This window comes from Cebus imitator, unplaced genomic scaffold (assembly GCF_001604975.1).
Source record: "Cebus imitator isolate Cc_AM_T3 unplaced genomic scaffold, Cebus_imitator-1.0 Scaffold70, whole genome shotgun sequence".
Lineage (NCBI taxonomy): Eukaryota > Metazoa > Chordata > Mammalia > Primates > Cebidae > Cebus > Cebus imitator.
In genome coordinates, this window is record NW_016107385.1 from 1997481 (window position 1) to 2006588 (window position 9108).

The following is a 9108-nucleotide window of genomic DNA, read 5'->3' on the forward strand; positions in this document are numbered from 1 at the left end:
AAGACATCAGGCAGAACAACCACAGAAAATTTCATCAGCCAGGAAATCACAATACATTCTGCCCAACCAAAGAGAAAGTTAATTACTGGCTTTGGTGCATTGCATTCCTGGCTGTGCGGTATTATCTTAACACAGAAGGCAAGAGAAGACAAGAAGGGGCTGAAAGAGCCATCCTTCAAAAATACACTTGGGAGAATTAAAAACGCAGATGTTCTTCTCTGGGGCCCTTGTGACTGGTCAGATCCTCTTGCCCAGATCCTAAGAGGGCTTAGTGGGAACAAAAATGGTGGTTGTGAATGTGAACACATTAATTGGTCTTTCTTCTGTATCCAAAAGTCTAAGCCTTTCTGAATGGAGCCTTTCAAGGCTCAGCTCAGACACTACCTTTTCAAGGAAGCTTTCATGACCTCTCTGCCCCCAACCCCTCATACACAACCATGCCAGCTAGACCTCAGATCTTCCTTAGCATTTCCACACATAGGTATTACCCCTCATGGACCAGCCTCATTATCAGCATCCCTCATGAGCCTGGTGGGCACTTGGGGTGTCTCTGGAACATTGCAGGCACTTTATAAATGATTTCTGAAGGACTGTAATACATAGCTTATGTAATTTTCAGAATATGAATTTAAAAGAAAACATAAAAGAAAAATACCCATGGTGTACATTTAAATAATAATCATACATAAAAGAAACTTCACATATTTAAACAGAAAAAGACTGTCTTGTACTAGAAGAGAAACACATATATATCCCACAGGGTATATGTAACACCATACATTTTCCAAATTGCTAAAAGAGAGTATTTTGCCTAAAGTTAACTCTCAATTCTACCCACTAAAGGTGGGGACGTCCATTTATTTATAACAGTGAGGAGCATTTCAGAATAGAATGTTCACACACACACACACACACACACACACACACACACACCAAGAGAGAGAAAAGGCACATAATTTGAGCTGCTGAAACCTTGAACTCATTAAAGCTTTAGTTGTTGGAATGCATCCTCCTAACTTTGCAAGATTATTACACTTAGAGAACATCTGAGATTGCAGTCAAATAAAACTTAGACAGGTTGGTCTGAAAAATGAATTAGTGTACATAATTATCATTCTGCTACATAGTAACAAGGTATCAGATGTAAGCAATTCATGTAGGTTATTTTAATAATTAGCACAACTAAGTTACTTTCCTTCTCCACCTCTGGCTTAATTTATTCTCTAATAGGTGTACAAGTGTCTGTGGCTAGTGTGTTCCCCACACCATGGATTATTAATGCCAACCACACACACATGTAAGCACAGGCAGCAAAAGATTAAAATCCTGTGCCACTGTTTTGCCTGCCTCTTCACACCCCTGCCTCTGCTGTGGCCCTGAGTGGTGCCCCCCAGGACTCCCAGGCTCTCTGCCTCTTCATTGTCTCTCTTTTCCCCAAACTGCAGCAGAGGATTCACAATGGATGGACCTGAAACATACACAATTTAGGGTTTCTTATTTTCGAAAAATAATATTAAAGTATTAATTTGGCCAGGCACAGTGGCTCACGCTTGTAATCCCAGCACTTTGGGAGTCTCAGGCAGGCAGATCACAAAGTCAGGAGTTTGAGAACAGCTTGACCAACATGGTAAAACCTCATCTCTACTAAAAGTACAAAAAATTAGCCAGGTGTGGTGGCACACACTTGTAATCACAGCTACCCAGGTGGCTAAAGCAGAATTGCTTAAACCCGGGAGGCAGAGGTTGTAGTGAGCCCAGATCACACCACTGCACTCCAGCCTGAGCGACAGAGCAAGACTTCATCTCAAAAAATATATATATTAATTCAAAATTAGGTAGAAATAAATATTTATTTAAAATGAGAAGTCTCATCGAACTGAAAAACAAAATAACAAATATCACAAAACCCAAGGGAAAAAAAACTCAATGTATTAGATAGTTCTGTAGCACCAGTCCATGGACTGCCTTCTGACTATGCCACATATATTTCAAACCCTGTCTTTCCTCCATGACCCACATGTATCCAGGGGCAGCCACTGTAGGTTGACATGCCCAGCGCAATATGGCCTCAAGCACTACACCTTCAGGTCAGGGCAGCCGGTGGATGGCAGGAAGACGAATGGAAGCCATTCCAATGCAAGGAGGGCTAGCCATTACTTCACCAAGTGATTGAGAACCACACAGATATATTTTCACACACTTTCCCCTTAGCCAGATCCAAAAATGGCCTGTAGTCACTCTACCTCTCCAGCAGAGAAGTGTGACTGAGGCAGGTTAAAATGGAAAAGTCAGAGGACGTAAGCAGTCGTGGTTAACATGTCCTACTTCTGCAAACGTCGCCAAACGTGACCATATGAATACATTACTAGGGCTTCTCTAGAGCCTGGGAAGGAACCCAGGCATGTGAGGGACCCTGATACCTAAGCTTCCTCAGCTTCTTAGTAATCCCACCTCTGCCTTCCTCCCACACATCCTCCCACAGACTCCAGTCCCCAAGCTTCTGGGTCCAGCAAGGCAATGAGGCTCAAGGCACTGAGCACCATGCCTTAGAGCAGGCTGGACAAACTGGAAAGGAAACAGGAAGAGTAAATCACACAGATGTCCTTTGCCTTCAAGTCTTATGGCAAAGAGGGATGGAAGGACAAGTTAGGCTTCTGAGCAAAGTCAGGACTTTGAACTCAAGCAAGTGGACACCAGCTCACTGAATAACCATGAGCTAAGTGCTTCACATGGATTCCTGCTCTCATCCTCACTACTACCCCAAGGAAAAGAAGAGAAGGAAAGAGAAACGAAAGAAAAAGAGGAAGGAGAAAGGTGAGAGAAAAGATGAGGAGGAAGGAGAATATGGAGATGAAGAATGTAAAAGAGAAGGACGAGAGGAAGAAGGGCAGGAGGAGAGGAATAAGAAGGGGGAGGAACAGACACAGAGGAAGAAGTAAAAGAAGAGAAATCGACCAAACGACAGAGAAAAACGGAAGGGGACGGAAAAGAGCAAAGAAGAAAATGTAAGCTGATGGAGAGAGGGAAAAGAAAAATGAGAAAGTTTATTCTGTGAACTCCTCTTCCCTAGGAAGCAGCAGTGTTTATCTTTGGTGTCATAATAAAATTAAAAGCTTTTTTTCAGACTATACACTCATCCTCTTAAATTAGAAAGAGTGACAATTTCTTTTGGCTCAGTTCTGCAAAATGCAAGTTGTCATAAGCTCACTATTAAAAAAGGGAAAAAAACAGCCTCGCAGGATGGCTGTCACTTCAAGCAGATGCCCAGTGAGCCAGACATTTGGTCGCCGTCCATGTTTTCCAGCGGCATGTGAGCCTTTCACCCAGACTTCAGTCACATGCCAAGCTCCATGTCATGTCCAATCTTCAAAATCTTTTGTACAATTCCAACACTTTCCAGCAACACTTGAATTTTTCTTTCTTTGTTTGTCTTTTAAGTGACACTCCTAATTTTCTTCCAAGAAAAAAAGAATAGCAGAAAAGTTGAAAATATCACTTAATCTATACTGTACATGTTAAGAATATTCAGAAAAGTAGAAAAATTATAATTCACAAATGAGTAGCTTGAAGTACCAATTGAACCTCAGAAAAATTAAATTCTTTAGGAGGAATTCCTTTAATCAGAACCAGAAGCAGACTCTGTCATGGAAGTCCTGGAAACTCCATTATTTCACAGATTTGCAAACTCATAGACTTCTTTATCTATTGTCAGGAACATCTGGAGGTCACTCAATGAATCTCCAAGTTACTGGCTGAGACCACACCCAGCCCAAAATTCCAGATGAACTGCCTAGTCCATATTATTGGTAAAGATACCCAGGAAACATTTCAAAACCGATCTCAGTAACATTCCAATGTGTTATAATCCTCGCTTTTCGGAAGCCCTTCATTACTTTCAAAGATACTGCTACTGCTCTACATCCTTTGTGAAAATAACAAGATCAATATCTATATGATCTCAAAAAAGAACAAAAAGAAAAAAGAATTAAGGAACATTCTCTGTCTGTCTCCTTTTTTTTTTTTTTAGATGGAGTCCCACTCTGTCACCCAGGCTGGAGTGCAATGGCGCAATCTCAGCTCTCTGCAGCCTCTGCCTTCAGGGTTCAAATGATTCTCATGCTCAGCCTCCCCAGTAGCTGGGATTACAGGGTCCACCACCACACCTGGCTAGTTGTTTTTATTTTTAGTAGAGACAGGGTTTCACCGTGTTGGCCAAGCTAGTCTCAAACTCCTGATCTCAAGTGATCCACCTACCTTGGCCTCCCAAAGTGCTGGGATTACAGGTGTGAGCCACTGCGCCCAGCCCACATTCTCTTCTGTAAACTAACTTGTCTATACCTTTTTTTCAATCCTTTAATGATCTGTGTAGACCCTGTACATAACAATGTGCTCTCTGGGGCCCTCTGATGTGGGCAGAACAACTAAACACCTGACTCTGGTTGGTGGCAGCCAAATGAAGTATTATTTCACAGTGCCTAGAAACCTGGGAGGCCAGATTACTCCCAGTTCTATAAAACCTGCTTGAGAATTAAGAGACACTCCATGTCCTGGGTTGGGTAAATGTAAAGCAACAGTGTAATTCTAAAGCAACTGACAATCCCAACTGTAAGCAGAAACACAGCACAATCCCCAGGAGCAGCGGCAACTGTTTGAGAAGTCTCAAAAGAGAGTTGGGGAACTAGGGTGGTCGGGGCTGCATGTGAGGGGGAGAACAGGGTGTGGGATAACACGGGTTGGCCTTGGTTGACAGGCTGTGGCCAGTCTCTGCTGCCTCTGTCTCTCCTTCCGCCTCCTTACCTCACTCCTGAGGCTCTCACCTTTCTCCCTATCTGAAACACATATCCTGCTCTTAATTGGGAAACTAGTAAACATTTCTACAGATTTTAATCCTGAAACATTCTTGAAACCTTAGAAACGAGTCTCAAGGAGCAGAACCACATGAAGGGAAGGACTGTGAGCCGCAGTCTGTGCACCTGTGCTGCCTTCGGGACTTCCACCACCGACAGTCTCTGTGACCTGTTTTCAGTCGCTCCACCTCTGTGAAACAACCTCATCTATTAACGGAGCAGTTGAACTAGATGGCTTTCTCTGGCTTAAACAGTCTGTGATTTTGTTTCTGGAGAAATTTCAAGCACTGGTAGAGAGAGAAGAAACTGAGAGGCAAGAGGTATGGTTTGGACTCATCAAATTCAATCACAGCTGACTTTCCAGTCTCCCCACCCCAGGAAGCCTGCCTTTGGGTGCGTGGCCTTCTTGCAAGATGGCAAACACTTAAAAAAGTTTCCACACTGAAACCCAAACCAGACCATATTGAGGGTGCCCTATAAAGTGCCGTCTTTCACTAAGATGATGAAGGACAAACGTTGGGGGAGTCAGAGAGGCTGCTCCGGAATACAGGCCTCCCCATCAGCAACACTGCATCAGCCGGCACCTAACATCCAGAGTATGAAGAAGACTTTTGCCAAAGCTGGCCTTTGGGGGTTTATCATGATTACATGTTAAGAGCCTGTTCTCCAGGTCCTCACTTTCCTACCTTTCTAATCTTCCCCACTTCCATCCTTAGGCCCAGTGTGAGACCTCACCATCTCCTTTTCCCATCTTCTTTCCCCATACCCTTGATTTCCTAGCAGGTTGATTTCCCTGCCCCTTTACTAGGATCTGTTCATCCTGGTTATGCTTTCCTTTGTGAACCTGCAGGACCACACCTCAAAGTTCCCCAAAAGAGGGATACAAAGACTCAATAAAATTAGAAATAACACCCACCCTCACCAGCCTGCAGTGAAGAGTATGTGGAACTAGGGTTGCTGCAGGCAAAGAGACAGGGAGAAGGGCTGCCTCACACTGTGGTCAGGATGGTGAACGGTGCAGCTTTTCTGGAAAGCATCTTAGTAATATAGGTGAAGAGCCTTTACAGTGTGTTTATCGTTTGACCTGTCCTTCTTTTATTCTGAAGAAATAAAAAGAGATTTAGGCAAAGTATGAGTCAAAAAACAATCCAAACAGAGGAAAAAAGGCTGTTACCTTATGAAGTCTATGATTCTAAGAACTAAAAACAACTTGGCTTAAATAATAAGGACACAGACCTTACACAGTGGCTCATGTCTGTAATCCCAGGACTTTGGAAGGCCAAAGTGGGCAAATCACGAGGTCACGAGTTCAAGACCAGCCTGGCCAACCTAGTGAAACCCCATCTCTACTAAAAATACAAAAAATTAGCTGTGCATGGTGGCAGGCACCCATAATTCCAGCTACTTGGGAGGCTGAGGCAGGAGAATTGCTTGAACCTGGGAAGTGAAGGTTGCTGTGAGCCAAGATTGCCCCACTGCACTCCAGCCCAGGCAACAGTGCTAGATTCCAACTCAAAAAAAAAAAAAAAATGATAAGCACATAACCAAAGAAACCTAGGAGCAGGATGGCCTTAAGGGTTGGGAAATTTAGCAGCTCAAAAATGTGACCTGACGTACAAGTTCTGTCCATGCTTTTGCTCTCCCTCCTCCAATATTGGTTTCACGCTAAACTTGGCTCCCCAGTGGTCAACAGCACCAAACAGCACTTTAAGGGCATTCTTATTGGTAGCCAAAAGAGATGGAGAAAGCCTGATTTCACGTGGCTCTTCCTTAAAAGCAACAAAAGACTTTTCCTGGAAGCCTTCAGCAAACCTCTCATTGGCCCAAATTGGATCACATGCTAATTCCTAAATCAGTTACTGGCAGGGAAGTGAAGAGAAGGGGAGGAGGTGTTTACCCTTAACCAATATGCCTACCCCTGCCCACTGAGATCAATTCCCTAAAAGTATTGCTTCAGTTCTCTGGAGAGGGGTGCAATGTTTGCGAGTCACTCGCCACTTTTACCTCAAGAGCTAGGGGATAACTGAATAAAATGGTAGAGCTGGTTAGGGAAATGGTGAGTAGTCCAATCTTTCTGTGCCATAATTGACTTGCGCAAAAAGATATTTGGAAATTTAAACTTAAGAACTCTCTCTTCCCAAGCCGAACCTTTGGGCACTTAAACTCTGATCCTTGGCTGGGTGCAGTGGCTCCTGCCTGTACTCCCAGCAATTTGGGAAGCCAAGGCAGGTAGATCACCTGAGGTCAGGAGTTTGAGACCACCCTGGCCAACATGGTAGAACCCCATCTCTACTACAAAATGCAAAACTCAGCCAGGTGTGGTGGCACCTGCCTGTAATCCCAGCTACTTGAGTGGCTGAGGCAGGAAAATAGCTTGAACCCAGAAGGCAGAGGTTGCAGTGAGCTGAGACTGCACCACTGCACTCCAACCTGGGAGACAGAGCAAGACTCTGTCACAAAAAAAGAGAAAAAAAAGTCTGGTCTTTATATGTAAAAAAATAAAAGCTGATTTTTAAAAACTAAATAATAAAGAGTGTAAGGTAATAAGTCACATGATAGAGATAATGTATTCTTTAAAACTTTACAGAAAGAAGAAACCACATAGCAGAAAGCAGCTGGAAAACACCTCACGGAGAAGGGAGAGCTTGCACTGGTGTTTGATTGAAGGACAAGAGAAATCCATTGGTAACTTCCCTCTGGCTCTGACCTCTGATGTAGTTAAAGTAAAGCAACTTAGAACCGTGATCTAGGGAACGTATTCAGAGAGAAATGAATTTATGATGTCTTCACTTTGAAGATGCTATGATTTTAGACTGTTCTAGAACACAATGATTTTTGGTTGCTTCACACTTCTAAGAAATGTTCCACTGCTGAAAGTTTGCAACATTTAAAAAATTCCTGCACAAAATCACAGCCCACCTTGCTGTTCTTTGCTAAATAAACAAAATATTTTTTCCCAGTTACGTTGCTCTCTTTAATTACATGCAATTTTAAAACTAGCTGTAACTGACAGTCCTGTCCTCGTATTTACTGGCAATGTATTTAGGTCAATCCCACCTCCAATTAGAGAAACTTAGAAAAAGGAAATCCTACAGTGAATTGCCATATGCTTTAAATTTTCAGTAACTAATCCTCAAGGATGACAACTTGGCAAAAAAAAGAGAACTGGACCAGCTCCCTGAAAGGTCCATCACTTCGGCCCATGTTAATTGATTGGCTTAAAATCACAGTGCTTCCAGGTTTAGAGACATACTCAAAACAGACCATTGCCTTCATAATAAAGAGGGTAGGTTTTCTTTTCCCTTTTCCCATCCCTGCTTCTCTCAAAGCTCCCCAGAGGTATATGAGGTTTCTGGGGAATATTTGCAGCACATGTTGGCTGGCAAGAATATGGGTGAATTCCTGTTAAGGTGCACAGACACCTATGACCTTTCCTTTCCACCCAGAACAACTGGATCAGCATGAAAAGAGGAAAGGCTGTGTTTGAGACAAACAGCTCCTATACCTGTCAGCTTTCTGTAATAAGAAAGCTCTTTCCTGTCACCATATAGGTCACCTTCTTATTGGTAAAGCATGATGTAGCTTGGAAATTCTTTTCCTTGTTTTGTTGAAAGAAGCCAAGTTCCAAGAAATCTCCAGAGGTATTTCTACAATCCCTCAGCCATGGCAGCATGAATCCTGAAGGGGTGGTGAGTGCTGGGTTCTACTCTCTCTGCACAGCTAAGCCTAGATGATCTCAGGGAGATCATCTTTTCATACAAGATGCATCCTGCTTTTGTGGGCCTCCTGCAGCCCTCAAGCCCTCATCCGATCTGTACAGAATGATCAAGTGCGCCAGAGGAGCCCAAAGCCATCAGCTGCCCATCCCTCCAAGAACTGTCTCTGAGTGTCTAGTATCATGGAGCAAGAGGAAAGAAGAAAAACAAAAAACGCAATCACTTTTCAAAGAGGAAGGTGAATGCTGGGGAAGAAGAAAGGGGAGGGAGAGGGATAGGTGCCATCTCCAGAATCTTCAGAACTGCTTGGATGAATCATTACCTATGATTTGCGGGACAAGAATCTGATTTTACTCATCATCCAACAGAAATTTTTCTTACTGCCTCCCAACATCTGAAATCCAACAAACATGTGCCTTAGGAACATACCGGTCATATCTTAGAGGCATTTGATATACATATTGAGTAACTAGAAAACGCTCTTTCCGTAATACACACACACACACACACACACACACACACACACACACACACCACACACGACC